Source organism: Mchenga conophoros, linkage group LG9 (assembly GCF_057382185.1).
Source record: "Mchenga conophoros isolate Kocher_MC1m ecotype Shallow Benthic linkage group LG9, M_conophoros_male_GT1.1, whole genome shotgun sequence".
In the NCBI taxonomy this organism is placed as follows: Eukaryota; Metazoa; Chordata; class Actinopteri; order Cichliformes; family Cichlidae; genus Mchenga; species Mchenga conophoros.
In genome coordinates, this window is record NC_140534.1 from 12,296,226 (window position 1) to 12,313,483 (window position 17,258).

Sequence of the window (17,258 nt, forward strand, 5' to 3'; positions counted from 1 at the left end):
CTTTTCAGAAGTACTGATTGGAAGGAGCGGTGCTCTGCATATCAACATTCCCAGAGGTTGCTAGTCTGCTTCACAAAAGGTGTAAAGGGGAGTTGACGAAGGGAGGTGGTGCAAAATAAATGAATGAGCAAAGGGAAGGGTGTAAAAAAAAAGAAAGGGAGAAAAAACCTGGAAAAAGGACACACGTTGATGCATGGAGCATCCACAGCGGCGCAGTAATTAAGATGCATTTAAACAACTACTTAATATGTTCAAGTACTTGTGATAGTGGAGGCATATAAGCAGGAATAATTTCATACCTCTGACAAAAGAGAATCAATGCACACAACAAACAATGTAAAGCACAAGAATAGCATGCTGTATATAAATAGGTTGCTTCATTTGACTAAATACACAGGGTGAAGAAAACTTATATTAATAATATCCATATTTCAGCAAAGGTTTAATTGTATTCATGATATGGTAGTGAAAGAGTTAAAACGGTTCGTGATATTTAGATATTTTCTTCCTCCAGTGCATCAGTATGCATACTTTTAATGAAGTGGCTCTGATATTTCACTCAGCCAACAGTAGCTATTTGATCACTGTGCTTCCTCCCCCTCTCCACTGATTTCATGCAGCCCTTCAGACACAACTATGCCATGTTTTTTTTTATAGTTCAGATAGCGCGCTATTAGCTTGTCATTAAGATATGTTCGGCTCAAGTTTTCTCTGGCGCTGAAATGAAGAAGAGCTGTGGCGCAGTCTTTAGTTCAGCAGTCAAGGAAATAATAAAACACAGAGATGTATCCTAATGAAGACATCCACAGCCAGAGACCTGCACTGCTGCGCTGTGTCACGGCAAAAAGGGTGAAATATCACCCCAGCAGGAGAAAAGTGAATCAAACAGCGCACACTGCAAACCTAAAGAAGAAAGAGTTTAGAGTGTATTGGTTCATCTATCAGCACCATCTCTCTCTTCAAGGCAGTGCAGGCAGGAAAGCCATCAGTCACATTTTTAAACAATAGTCTCTCCATCTTTGTCATCCGGTGCAGGCAGAATGACATTATTTCAAATGTCTAGGGAGAAATTTGTGGATAGTGCTGGATTTTGGGGTCAATCTTAGAAAATGGCTGGACAGGCTGTTATGGAGGTTTTACTTCAAGAAACGGGTCCCTCAGTCCCCCTGCTGTGTGAAGTTAAATTCTAAGAAATGGCGGTAACTGTAACAGCCTGCACAAAGACAGCGTCAACATATTGATGGCGGCTCGCTAGAAAGCATCGATTCGAAGAGTGTGAAGATTTCTATGTGAAAAGAGCCTCTTATAAAAGTGCCATGAGTCATCGAGGTTATCTCATCCCTTTCTGTCTGTGCACACAGTCTGTTTGAGGCACAGAAAAGAATATGAATGTTACATCCAACTCTTTTATGGTGCGTTTAGAGAATGCCCGGCTATTTTCATGCAGCAATCAACTTAATTTCTATTGACATGGAAAAAATGTGGAAGTAGTATCCCATCTCCCTCAGGAGCATAAACTTTGGTTTAACCCTCCCCAGGTTAAGAGTGGTGGAAAACAACACTGCATGCGGTAAAACCTACATGTACAGCCTTTATCATCCCACTGAAATGTTTCTAGCTGCATTCATTATGCAAACAATGAATATTTCCCAAAAAGTCAATACTAGATGTGTTGGCAAAGAAAGCGCATCTAAACCAAAAAAATAAAAAATAACAAGTAAGAGCTGGTGCAAAAGACTAATCTCGTGGCTTCAGCACCCAATCTGATTGTGAAGTAGTTCCTCTATCTCTGTGCAGTGTGAGTGCCAGCTAAACTTTTGCAACAGACAATAGCAACATCTGGCTCTTAACAACATATCACTCGGAATAGTAGAGTGACCACAATCCTCTGATTCTGGGGCAGCTGACAAAATTAGAATCGGACACATTAGAATAATGCACAAAGTAAGATTACACTGATTAGCTTATCCCTCACCCTACATGCTACGTTTTGTAGTCTTTTGTTTTCCAAGGACATGACAAAACATTTTATAGAATAGACCCTTCCACACTCATTGCACTAGTGGAGTGGTTCCAGACCTGAGGATGTGATTCCAGGCAGATACCAATGGTCAAAATTTGATTTAGAAAACAAACAAATAAAAAAATAAAATAAAAAAATAAAGCATCGATGGCAAAGTGACTAGATGTTATATCTTACATATGTATGTTCGTTATGTCTAAAGCAGTTTTAATGGAGGTTATATATGCCATTTTAAGTGAAACAACAATTTCTGACTATCAGAGACTAAAACAGCAAATCACAAATGCTCCACAGGCACCATGTTAAAAAGACACCAACCGCTTTCCCTCAGCAGTGGACAATGCAAGGGGGCAGCTGACAGACCAGAATTAATTGACATGCCTCCGAGAGGTTGTTCTCTAATAACATATTGATCCACCAGGCCTGATATGCAAAGCATCTGCCAGCGAGTGTCACTGCCGAGGTGAGACAAATGCCCCCAGAATACCTTTAACCAAGCTCTGTTGATTAAGAGAGGTATTAGAGCCTATGATCACATACCAGTATGTCAGGTATTCCACTTTGAACCATGTCAGAACCTGTCCTCATTAGCAGGCAACATACTAGACAAGCACTAAAAGCTGTGGCAGACTTGCATTAAATTTTCATAAATTACAAGAATTCAATGACAGGGTTTTAGATACCAGCTTTTTGTTGTGAGACTCTATTTCGAACTAAATAAAAATGATAGTTTGAAACATTCTAAAACATTTCTCACATGTTTTAAATGCTCGAGCTGCAGTATTTGGGGCCCTGTTGAAAGAAAGGCATACAATTAAATCAAGAGGTCGGAAATGCTTCATTATTATGTGAAAACTGGTTAAAAAGCAGAGTAGCACTACAGTGTGGAATAAAATGATGCGTCAAATGAACCAACAAAATGCTGAGAAAATCTGCAGTGAAGTCAGGAGAAACTAAAACATGGGAGAAAGTAGGAGTTCACAATGAATCGAATTTTTATCTCAATTATGATTTTGGCTTTCTGCGATTAAATGACCATGATCGAATGATATTTAAGATGGATGTTCTGCTATTTAAAACGCAAAGCTAAAGCAAATCAAGAACCCCCTAAATCAATGGCTGACAAACTGCCTGGACCAATCACAGCTGTTCCCTTTTTCCTGGATACATTTAAACAAGTAACATTACATTCATTAAAGGACAGATATACAGCGGAAATCAAATATCTGACACAGCAGAAGGGGAGGAGCTTTACCCTTGAAGCAGATCACCACCCACTATTTAGAAATAATTTGAATTTGGCGTAATGTTACCCAAGACAAGATCAAATGCAAAGAGTGCTGTGTATCTACCCTGCAATCATCACAACTAACCAGGTTTTCAGCCACCTGAGAAGACGCTACAACCTGCAGTATAATTAATGCATGAAGGTTAAAAAAACAATGCAGTGGTTGCTAACATGAATCGTTCAACATTAATCTGAATGTCTATAAACGCGATCGTTCACTGAGCGTCTGTGTATTGATCCAGCTCGCAAAGATGCGCTGAAATAACCAATGCAATCGTATTCTGTTTGGTCAAAGATACGTGTTCACTAAACACAGTGCATAATGAATTTTTCAGGAAAAGGTCAACATACTGGACAAAAGATGTGTTTTCCCTCCTTCCAATTATTTTTCCAAAGTGGTGATACCTGTGTTGTTTGGGAAATGTTGCAGGGGGAAAATAGAGTGGGATCACACAGCTACCAAGTTCTTTGCAATGAATTTTATTCCTATCCATCGTGCAGATATAGTGAATGGAGTGAACGCTTTATAGTATTTGCAGTGTTCACTGTTTTGACACTAAAATCAACAAACAATTGTGAGAAATAATCATGATCTCAATACTAAAAAAAACAATTGTGAACCATCCATTCTCTGCCCCTTAACCTTTTCAGGGTTGCAGTTGGGCTGAAGCCTATCCCAGCTGTCTTAGGGCGAGAGGCAGGTTACACCCTGGACAGGTCGCCAGTCTGACACACAAACACAGACTCGCATTCAGACCTATGGGCAATTTCAGGTTTCCAATTAACCTCTTCCCACTAACTGAATGTCTTTGGACTGTGGGAATAAGCCAGAGTAACCGGAAAGAATCCACGCAAACACGATGAACATGCAAACTCCACACAGAAAGACTCCACCCTGATGGTGGAATTGAACTCTTGCAGTGAGGCAACAGTTCTAACCAGCATGCCACCGTGAATCATGCACCCCTTTGCAACTTTTGTTGCAAGATATATATTATTTAAATCTTAAAGACATTTGTTGAGTTTTTGTGTGTTTTCAGTGTGTATGCTCTTCATCCACCAGGAGCACAATACACCCTTTCTAACTGGCCCAAGGGAAAAAAGTGAAATACTGTACTGTAAGTGGTTCTTGAAAACTGGTATTGACAGGGACATTCTTTACTAGAGCAAGGTCCTCTCGAAAGGTCAGACAAGACACTCTACTTTAAATGAGGTTGTTGACAGTGAGAGCTCACTTAGGCAGAGATATTGTTTTGGTAAACCCGACTTCCACTGACTGATCAGCTCTGTTTTAAACGCTGCCACACTGCAGATAATAAAACGAACAAGACTGAGCAGTAAACTAGGCAATTTATGATCTGCATAATTTTTTACAGGCTTTAAAACGATTCTCAATGAGTTCAGGTGGTTTGTATGTTGCTGACTAATAACGCTGATTTATTGATGGCATTTAGAGAGCTATCGAAGCACAATAAAGAACAATTTAAATGCTTCAGTGTTTGTAAGAAGGAAGAACAGGTGTTTCGCAAAGCAGGGCAATGATGTTGCTCAAATAGTAGCGTGGAAAAACAGTTTTTGAAAAAAAAGATGGTGGTTGCTCAAAATTCTTCCTTACAGTAGCCGGTTTTTTCCAAAAAGGATTGTCCTGCCTTCTACAGCAGCTGTTTTTCATGCCTGAAGAAACTGAAGCGTGTTGTCTACATCTGTTTGAGTATAATTTGCAGTTGGGGAGAGAGTGTTCAGGGATAGTGGAAAAAGCTGTCTCTTCATGTAGTGTGAAACACAGCTCTGTAAAATACAGGACCTGAGAAAGATTTTTTGTCTTCAAATACACAGTGAAACACCATCAGTGATTACATTTCCATTTAACTTATTTTCTTGTAACTTGGCCAGTGTGTTTTTTGCTTTTATATTCCCAGCAAAGTTCTTTGAATATCTGTTTTGTCTGGTCAGTAGTTTATTTAAAGGCTTATTTAAAGTTCAACTGGATGGCTGCAAGTAATTTGTCCATCAAGCTTTTGCTAACTGCATCAAATTACCTATAATTCACATGGTCGTGTTTCCAGTTCTTGCTTTCTATGACTATGATGACAAGACAGAGCAAGCGGCCAATCTGCTGTTCCTGGCTGGGATACAAAGCCCACTAATTAAAAGTCTGTCCGGTGTTTAGTCCTCTCTTTGCAGACAGCTCTTATTGGATAGGAGAGCTCACAGCCCTCTGTTTTGCATTTTGATGTCTTCATCATTGTAATGGCTAGTTAAGTTGCCCTGAATTATTGATGAGCCCATACGGTAAAAACAAACCATACAATATGCATGCTAAACAAATGCCCTCCAGAGCACAATGTTCACATGGGCTTTCACATTCTTATCGTTTTCACTTGTGATATGGTAAAGTTTGCACACCAGCTTTGGGTGTTTCATAGTTTCTGACTGGAAAATGCCCAAAGGGGGATACAGGGAGGCAATTATACACTGTGACTACAACTGTGTGTGTCTGCTCCCTTTAGTGGCATAACCAAAAGGACACATGCTGTACACAATGGCTTTATCTGTGAAGGAATGCAGGACAGCTACGTCCTCTGTGATCTATTTAACATAGTTCTTTTGCATTGAGTCTTGATGTCCACCTTTAGTTTAGTCAATAAACAACTGACTGTCCCTTACATGGCTGCTGGGAAAACACTGCCACCTGAAATCATGGCAAAGTGTGTAATCGACACCCTGGTCCACCATATGCATGCCATGCTTTGCTTCTCTTAAGCTTGAAATGGACGGGCATGCTTAGAAAGCTGCAGTACCAGCAGAAGGCTAAATTTTATTTCAAGATATCCTGAAAATAATAATGGCATAGAAGGAACTTGGACTGTACTTTGCACCTTCCTTGGTCATTAGCGACTTGTTGGCTGTAAAAACGGCAACTTCTCCACATGTGTCCATTTCATGCTTTCGAGAAAGCTGTTGCCGTGATTGTAGGTCGAAAAAAAGTATGTCTAAAAAGCAAGTTATTGAGGATCATTTATGTACTTACTCTTTGAGTACTTGTAAACATGTGGCTGATGCGAGAACTGGACTTAATCATTGCCTTCCCAGAAAAATTATTACATTTACATCTCTATCAGCTTTTCCACAGACATGAGCTAAAAAAACGAGAAGAGCATTGACAGCATTTCAGTAAAACATAAGTAGACAAAAAGTCTCTTGTATATGAGTGAGCAAATGCACAGACTCACAAGTCATGACTACATTAACCTACTGTATATATATCAGCCATTACATATGAACGTCACTCCCAACCATGTGTTAGAGATTCCCTTTAATTTATAGCTCAACACATTTCTCCCCACTTTTCTTACATTTTTGAGAGGAAGAAATTTGTCATGAACTACTCTAGTATTGTGCAGGTTAATAAAAAAAAATTGTAATTGTACATGTATAAAATGCTGCTTTGAAATATAAAAGGTTATATGATGCTAGTAATCAAGTAACCCTGTGAAAAATGTAATAAGTAATCTATCTACTTTAATTACGTTAATGCACTGTAACGTATTAAATTACTTAATTTAAAAGGGTTTTTAAAGTAGCTATAATTAAATAGGAGATGTCGCCAGCATTTTCACTGCTTGTAAACCAGCTTTACTCTGTAGAGTGAGGTTGGAGCCCTTTCGTAGTTTTTTTATTTCGTGTTGTCAGCTGATCGCAGGCATGGCCGAGTCTGGTGGCAATATGCAATGATTTGACTGACAGAACGCATCAAATGTATCATATTCATCAAGAATACCAATCCATTGTCATGATTGTGTTGCGCACACATCAGTTACAAAGTGACAGTTTGAATTTCATAATTTGCATGTTAAGAGATTTAAAAATATATCTTGTGCAATGGTTTAACTAGTTCCTCCGATTAACTAGTAATCACTTTAACTTTCAAATGTGTTTTGTTTTACTATTTGTATATAATGTAAATTGTTTACTAAAGAAAAAAGTAAAGTGAATACTGCATTACTTTTACTTATTTATTGGTTTAGTTCTATTTGTTCCATTATGTTTACAGATTTATGTTCAGTAAGATACTATTTATCTTTATGTTAGCCAAGTGAAGCGCTGGTGCTGTGAGTACAGAGAAGACATCAGATGATGCCCATGAGAAGATGCTCCTGTTAACAAAGATATATATATGTATATGTACTATATATTCAGTGTCTATCTGTTATTGCTAAAAGAAACTGCTATACACAGAGTTCCACTTTGCAGCCATATTTATATGCAAGACAAAAATTGGCCTATTTGACTTGCAATAAGTGCACTACATACCTAAAAATCTGGGCCACCTACACATTACCCCATAGCAGCTGCCTGGCTATGTAAAGTTAATCCACTGAAGCTCCCAATGCAGTTTTTGTGCTGATGTTAATTCCAGGGGAGGTTTGGAGCTATCCAGCTACTGAGTCAGCAGAGTGCTGGGAACTTTTACACACTACGCTAAGCACCTGGTAAGCTCTGCTCTGTAACTTTATGTATGCTGCCATTATGTAGCAGAGTTGCTGTAGTTCCTGAAAACGTCTGCTTGTAGTTCATTGTGAAATATCTAGAAGCTGAGAAATTTTACAACATGACTTGCTAAAACCAGAATTCACTGAGCTAGTTAGAATGATCCATTCTTTCAGAAATGTTTGAAAAGGGACACTGCATAGCCAAAGAACTATTTGGTAAACTAGACAATTCTTAGATCTACAGTAAATCATGCATTTATTTGTCTATTTATTGCTACATAATGTTATTAAGCAGTGTCTTCTGTTAATCTCAAAATAGACAGCATTGTGTGTCGTAAATTAATTCCTTCTTTCGGTCCTTATTTCTCCTAAAGCAGGGTTTATAAAAAATAAATAAATAAAAAAACCAGGTCAGAATTCAATAAGCTCCTAATAAGAAGATTATTTATTTCTCATTAGATAAAGAAAAAAAGCAACATTTTTTCCTCTGGTGTAGCAGGTGGGTCAGCCGGCCTTAATGAGATAAAGTAATTCCATTTGCTGAATTCAGTATCTGTGATGGTTAAAATGCTGCTAAGAGGACCTCTAACCCATCAAGAATGATCTTCTCTGGGCACATCAATGTGTACAATAACCACTGGATATGCAGCAAAAAAAAAAAAAAAGACGCAGTTTAAGTGTTGAAATGGATTTTAAACCACAGTGTAAGTTACTTGTCATGCATCATGCTGTGCTCTGTCTGCCAAGTCAAAATTTATTAGTCATAAAAAAGTGACAGCATGGTTCTCCAAACTGCATGAGAAACTCATATTTATGCGGAACAGTGGATTAGGGCTGATTGATAATTGTTTATGCCGTTGGCAGTGGTGAATATGTGTATTTCAGGAAAATTCACCAAAGCCAGGGCTACAAAGAGAAGAAGGAGTGCTAGCCAGCGTGCAGAAGTGGGTGGTAAGTTTAGAGATGCATATGACACAGCCTGCTTAGTAAACACACTGTGCTAACTCCTTCCATTCTCTGCTTTGCAGAGATCAAGCATAGGCTGGAGTGTTACTGCTCAAACGCACTGAAATCTCAATTATATAAAATAAAAAAACATGGCACAAGCATTACCATCAGCGAAAAGACCAACCAATCTAAACCTAACTCAAAAGATGAACTTGTTTATTTGTGTTTCTGTTGATTAGTGTGGTTTTCAAATCCTTTTTAAATATTTTAGGTGTAAGTAATTTCTCATTTGCATTTTAAAAATATTTTTAATGTCTTTGAAGTTAAGCACCATGCTAAAACCTGCAATATCTGATCTCATCACTTCTTTCTCAATTAGCATAACTGCCTAATTTAAGAGTTATGACAGGTTTGTTAAGCAGTAGATAAGAATAATGGTTGTAGAATGACCATGAACAGTATTGTTCTGGCCATGTCTCAGTCTATTCTATTCTATTCTATTCTATTCTATTCTATTCTATGCTATTCTTGTGATCTCTTAAGTGGACAGCTCCGGGACATATCAAGCTTTGTTCTAAGCATTCCTTATACTGTGTTTACAATGGATATAGACAGAATAAAATCTTCACAGGCTGATGATTCACTTCCATTTTCTTTACTGCTTATCCACATGATAGTCGCAGGGGTACAGAGGCTGTCCCAGCTTTCATAGGATGAGATCCAGGGAACGGTTGCCCGGTTTATCACAGGGACAGACTGATCAGTCATTCAAAAATGACAACTCGCAGTGGTGAAGTAACCATATCTGTTCTTCTATCAATAACAAGGTCTAAGACCAGCCTCAAAGGTCATGAGTTGACTCGAATCATCATAGCCCCAGTGGGCCTCATAGCTCAATCTAGGCCTCTAGGAAACTGTAAACTAAGCCCTTACACTGATCAATGCCTTTTCAGTGTACCCAACCCTGCACAGAAACCACATGTGGGCATCAGATCCCTGCCCCCAATCCATATCTCTCTGTTTCTGTATTTACAGCAAATGAAACATTCAGACAGAAAGGCGGCTGACATCGATTGGCTTGTGGGTACACTTTTTTGAGTGACATTTCATAAATGGCGTCGCCTCTTGAAATAGTAATGAGCTGATGGTGATAAGCATTCAACTTTAATATGGCATGATTGATTAGATATTCAAATTTCACTTGGCCAAGGTTAAATATTGAAGGCAAGTATAAGAAAAATCCCACAAACAATACATAAACTATTGGAGGTTTTTGTTCTTTATTGGTTAATGAAAGCCATGCCATTAGCCACTGAAAAAAAGTCATCCTTTGAGAGTTTGTGCATTTCTAGTTGGTACTTTAGGTGGGAAACACAAACAACCTTTCATAGCAGTGTTGGTATTCTTTAGCACATAAGGTAATATCTGTACAAACCAATAATTTCAAATATGTAGAGTAAGAGTGTAAATGTTTTCTTTTATAAAGAAAGAAGGGTTTTATATATTGATCAACTTATCTAAGGCCTATGCCGTTATATAAAAAAAAAACAAGGACACAGTATAGGGAGTGCACACTTAGTATTCCAGCCTTGTATACAGAGAGAGAGATTGCACCTGTACAAGCTCTTAGGTGATGTCTGTGTCGCTTGGACGACCACTATCTGTAGCCAAGCATTTCCTTGAGGTATGGAATTGGTTGTCTCAGGAAAATCTGATTAGTCACCGCTGACAATGCAGAGACAAGGAAATTACTTTCTTGTGCATATCATTAAAGAAAAATCAATATGACAAATGTGGTGAGGGCCAAGCCTATTTATTGTGGCTGAACTAAGGGCAAAACAGGCTCTGTTTGCATTGGCCTCATTTAATTTGTTCCCAGGACAAAAACTTACCAGTTGCAGTTGGTGTTTCCTGTAGTTTCCTCTCATTAACGTATCACAGTATGCACCACCAGTATCTTCCAAAATGTCTCTTAATTGTAGTAGAATAAATAGTTTCATAGAGAAATGCAAGTAATACTTTAAAGTTCGACATCTTAATTGTTCTGAGAAGTAATATTATTACAGCGTTATTCTGTTTTTATGGCACTTCAAAGCCTTAAGAGGTGAAGTAACAAGGAAAACACTTTATAAAGAATGCATTTATAAGACACTACAAAAGTACAATAACGTGAAGGGTCAAGAAGGTGTTTTTTATTTATTATCAGAAACACCTTTACAAATGAAAGGCTCTTTAGGACTTCTGTTTTCTAATATAATTAAAACATTTTCATTTTACTTGTGGTTTTTCATTGATATACGGGAGGACTTTTAATATTTAACAAAAATCACATTTTAATATAAAAATAACAGTGAAGTCTCAATGACATTATTTCATAGATCAGTAAATTCTGATTCTGCCTATTGTGAAATAAAAATCATCCCTATCATATTCAGTTGCCAGTTGCAACACTTTGGTTTGACAGCTTGATGTTACGATGTTGTACTTGTAGTCAGTTCTTTTCCACCTCCTACGCAGGTCAGATGTCAAAAACAACATCAACAAAAACACATATGGGGTTTTTTTTTTTGTTTTTTTTGTTTTTTTACTGTAGTTTGTTTTGCTTTTGTTTTTGTTTTGTTTGTTTGTTTGGTTGGTTTTGTTTGGGGGGGGGGGGGGGGTTGTACTAATGACAATCTACAAGGCACTAGTCAGTGAACAGGCAATGCTCTCTACAGAGAGTTTTTTCTTACCCAATCTGTGTGTGATTAGATTTCTTGCATAAATAAGAAAGATCTACAGTATGTTCCTATCTGTTCCAGCATTGCTTTTTCTTTGGACTTGTCCTGCTCTTCCACTCTATTGTTATTTCAGTTGTCTTCCCTGTCAAACTTGCCTCATCCACAGTCCTATCATCAGCCGTCTTCCCAAACTTCAGTCTGCACTTCCAATTCCTTAAAAACCAGTGCTATTATGCCAGTTTACCTTTTAGACCACTGTTTGTGCAAACCACCTCCTCCATCATCTCCGTTTCATCCTGGAACATGTCTCATCCAAGTCACTCCTTGCGATCTGTTCCACTGCCGAACTCTGCAGACTAGTAAATAATAATCTTTATTGTTAAATGATCTTAAATGATTCACCAGCAAAAAATCGAACATAAGTCAGTTTATTTATTTATTTTAGAAATCTTCAAAAACATATTATAGTTAGTGGTAATGGGTTACTGAGTGTATTCCGACTGACAAAGATAGTAATTTTATCCATGAAAATTTTAATGTATACTGCCAGATGTGTGCAAAAAGTCTTTCTGGCGTCTCAATACTGGATAATAATGGTTTTCTGACTTTCATGAGCTATAAGCCATAATCATGCAAATTACGTTTAAATTAAGTTCAGCACTATTAGCTACTCATTTGGACCATGCTTCTTATACACAGGTGAGCTATCGTAAAAATAATGCTTGTGTTATTCATCATTTAATTTAAGTTGAATTTAAAATAATATTTATTGGCGTGAACATTTCATATAATCTATTAACTAATAAAGAGGTATTAACAAAAAACTATTTCTTTCCACTTAGGCGATTCTATTGGAAAACCTACAAGCGTTAAATAAAGGCAGATGTATCTTAAGCAATCTTGTAAGATTAAGATGATATCATAGACATGGCAGCGAAACACTGTCCGAAAAATGACTGACTATAATAGAGAGCTTGTTATTGGAAAAGGGAAAAAGTTCAACCTAAAGATTAATTGGTTTGAGAGAAAGTCGCCATGTTTCTAAGTTCAAGGTATGACATTTAGAGCCAACAGGGGAGTGAACTTCATTATAAAGATTTATGAAAATGATTCAGGTAGAATATTCCATTCAGCCTTCCTATTATTAATTCTATCTTAAAAAGCAAATTGAATTAAGTGGCACATTATTCTTTCTAATTATGATGTCCATATTAGTTCTTTTAAAAAGTCAACTGATGTTGAATAAAAGAGATGTGAAACACAAAGCCTCTCTAACCTGACCAAATTTAAAATGAATCAGCTTTGTTCTGGTAACTCTTTGTTGTGTGAGTAATACCACATAATAGAAGAAGGAAGCACAGACTACAGAGTTGTCTCTCTCTCTCTCTCTCTCTGCAAAGTCTTATTTGTTTCTGTAAAGCCAGCTTTGACCATTAGTATACAGAGGAGATGAGAGGTTATTGAACCATTATTGACTGTACACTGGGAAAGTCTAGTGATTTATATATTGTCCTTTTCCAAGATAAGCAGCCAATAAGTATTCGAATGATTTAATTCCACATTTTTGTGGTTTGTTATGACAGTTTATCATTTTCTTACTTTTCTTACGCATCATACCCATCATTCCAAATGCAGAGGCTTTAATGGAAAATTGAAGCAGATGGCACTAAACAGTGGTGACTGATCAAGAAACATAGATGTGACAGACACATTTTGTTGAAAGAAATTTACTTATTCACATATATATATATATATATATTAAGTTCAGTGGATAAAACACAGTCATATTATTTGTTGCTAATTAATGTTCATTTAATGACTAAACTTAAAATCTGCTGCTGATGGTCTTTATACCTTAAAAACAATACTGTAGAGTTACAAATTATTCTTCCTGGAGTTTCAACAACTCAAATTAGGTGTGCAAATCAAGGGCAGCATTTATTGTCATAATTCAATTCACAGTTTTTCTTTGTTTATACAACAAAGAAATAGTGTCGATCTGCAGGACAAACAAAAAAAAAAAACCCTAATCCCTGATCTTATGCTCCATACCCAGATAGTGCGGGGTTCTGGAGTTGATGTAGGTGAGAGGACTCCCACCTGACTGCCCCGACGTCTACCTCAGGTCACACGACAACAGGGATACTATATTACTCAGCTTCACTGGGTGCCAAAGCAGTAACTCCTGCTCTTGAGATGCAAATGGCAAGTAAGTGACAGTACATCTGAAAGGCTTTGGCAAGTTCTGAATAAAATAAAAGGAGTGTGTCAGAGTTTTATAGTTATATATATTAGGGGCCTATGAGAGCATATGAATATGGAGACTGGGAATACGAGGAAGAGAAAATGTAATCACTATGGCAGCTTTAAGATCTGCTGCTTCTAAACAAAATCAAATAGCTTTATAAATTTTGTATGCATTTGCTTACACAAACTATAGCGCTGTTTGACCTTCACTAACCTTTAGTATGGTGCAAACACAAACCAGGTAGCTGGAAATGGGAATGTGCATGATAATGTACAAATGAATTTCAAAACCCACACACTATTCAGTGGAAGAAGCCAAAATTCATTTTGGGCCATGTTTGCCTTAATTTGCCATCTGTCCTTGTTGAGAAGAAGGTATCTGCACTTAAATGACGTTGACAAATCTTCCGCAAAGTCCTGCTTTCAAAGTGCTAGAAAGCCCAGAGAGGACTGACACGTGGATGGTTTCAATTTCCACGATTTACATTGCCACAAAAGCCAGAACATGTGCTCTAACTCTCTTTCTTTTGCATTTTTCTTTGTGTTCCCTCTCCAACTCGCTTGTAAATCCAGTAGCATTTAACATCTGAATGTAAAAATTACTTGTTAATTTTCTACCAACAGCTCTTTTTGTATCACTAAGTAATGATATAACCAGCATACAAGAATAGACAATGCATATCACATGTACCTGAGAAAGAAATGCAGAGCACAATGACAAAAGGTCTGTGCTGAAGAACGGATTGCTTTCTATTTAGAACTTTCAAAGTGAGCACCACTGTCGTGGAGACATCAGGTTTCTTATTACTTGGCTAAGCAGACTCCCTTATTAAGGATTCTGGTTGGACGCATTTTCTCAGAGAATCCTAATTAGTGTGACTTTAACAAAAGATGTAGGATTGTGCCATCTGCCTCATATAACGAGGATTCCTCACTAATTAAAAACACCTAGGAAAGCACTTAGGAAGTAATACCTGGTTAGGTTTGAGAGGTTAGTGAGATCTAATGAACATGAAAATCAGTTTATACTGCTCCAAGTTCAAGTCGAGTCCTGCTTCTGTAATGGTAGGCATTGTCTCTTTGGGTTGGCACATCTGTGCATGACAAATGTCCCCTGCTTATGTTACAGGTTACACGCCAAAAACATATGTATAGAATAATGTTTGTAGTGCATTCATTTAGGCACAATATCACAAACATGGTTCAAGACAAGGACCTGTTCAGTAGAGGATTCAAACACAACTTCACCTTCTTCCAAGGTGCATGCAGAAGTGGCTTTATCACTTGTTAAAGAAACAATGTGATTTATACATTACAGTGTCCATGTTATAAAATATCTATCAGAAATTTTTTCTACATTATTAATCCTTTGCTAAGCACCGAAAATTGTGCTTTTCTATTGTTTCTCTTTTTCTTGAAACATGTAAAAGCTTTCTTTACATTTGAAAACTATTTCTTGTACTGATTTTTAGATTTGCTGACTCTAAATGCAGGTTACATACATTCCTTAGGTCAAAGTAGGTGCTGCACCAAAAACCTCTTTGTGACACTTTGGTCGGTAGCATATTGTCACATTCTCCTGTAGTTTGAACCGAAGATGCCAACTTTTCTGTAAACATGCCAAACAGTTGTAAAACTTGAAAAAAGCTGGCGTCCACCAGTTCTGCTCCTCAGCCTCCTGCTAGATGCCCCATGGTTTAAATAGTCAAAACGTCTAGTTTTCGTCTTTCTCAAGTTATGTTCACAAGAATTTCAGAAATCTTCTAACCTGGACATTGAGGGTAAAGTTCCCCGAGATTCAGATTCAATTTAGACTTGTACAGAGGCAACAGGCCTCTCTTTCTGTTTTGTGTTGCATTTTTAGCAGTTTCACTGTCGCTCAGAGTACAGTTTGCAAGTGTTTTACAACTGTTCAACTAGTAAAAGTAGCAATACCAAACACTGACCACTGAAAATACTTCACTATATGTAAAATCTGTGTTAGTGACAAAATTAAAAAATTCTTTAAAGGAATTATTCTGGAGGAAAGTGTCCCCATCACTGTTATATATGGATCATTATTAATAGATAGAAAAACTGTCGACGGATATGTTTTCACCTGCAGTATTAGGTGGACCAGGACTAGACTCTCCAGGATCTTCATCACATGTGATAAGAGGGCGTCTGGTCTGTCTCCTACCTCAGACTCATTTTGGGTTTACAGACAGTTGGCTAGTCCAGGTCATCAGAAGGGCAGATACCCTCAGGGTATTCAGGATCTGCAAGCTATTCACAGTAGCTGACCAATTTTTGCATGCCACTCTAGATTACACATGCAGCCCTTCTGTGGTGAATGATTTATGCCGTATTCCTGTTAACTTCTATATTAGCTTCTATACAACTCTGAAGTGCCCCAAAAAAAGTTAATTTTCATGCATAACACTGGAGTGAACTGAAAAGTTGCATCTTAACATATGGTAAAATGTCACCTTACTGACTGTCTGTAGTCATCTGCACAATGGCATGTGCGTAAAATGTCTTTTTTTTTAATAGCAAAGTGCCGTCAAAGTGACTGAACCTGAGGAGAGGCAAAGCAAATTTCTGCAAGTCCGTAATTGATAGCTGAGGCTAAAAACTGATTCACTTGAAAAGATATTTTGGTCAAAATGAATTTGTCACAGTGTTTAGTTGTCTGAGCGTGTCAAGACAAAGAGAAAAAAGGGTTCAGTAATTGTCAGGCTACAACAGCATTTAAGTTCATGCCAATTTAAGTGAAGAATAATTGAATAAAAAGAGGTGAAAATAAATCTGGCCACTGAGTATTTTGTTAGCAATTTAGGTACACATAATCATGTGTATCATGCTTTTTAAGCTCAGTACCTGTAAATTAAAGATATTTACATATTGTCATGATTATCCACAATTTTAATTGCTGTCATGTTCAAAGGAACTTTTTTTTATCTTTTATCCACGCCTAAAGCTACAAGAAAGGCTATTAACCAGACACACACACGCACACAAATATATCATCTCCTCCATACACTGCAAATGCCCTCCAGACACAGGTTTCATTTGAGCACATTCATTACCTTTTAATTGCTTCTAAATTGCAATGTGACCCATCACATCAATAACACTATATTTGTAACAAGAGAAATAAACCTCAGCATGCTTTTGTGCATATGTATATGCATCTGTAACTGTGTGTAAATACATGTATGTGTTTTTTTTATGAACAAAGGAAAATAAAGATTGCATTACTACTACTAGCAAAAACATTTGGCAGGCCTGTGGCACACCAAAGTCTTCATTATGTATTTAGTGCTCAATCAAACACAATTCCACCATGGATACAAATTTTGGTGACATTTAGGTTACATATGGGTAATGTCCACTGAATATTAGATTTGCAGGGAAATGATGCAATAATAACATAATGCGTACAAATAAAATCTAAACAATTTGGATTTATAATAAATCTTTTGTTAAATATATAGATGTGAATAATTGCTATGCATGCAGTGTCGCTAATATTGACCCCATTAAGGAGGAGACAGGTT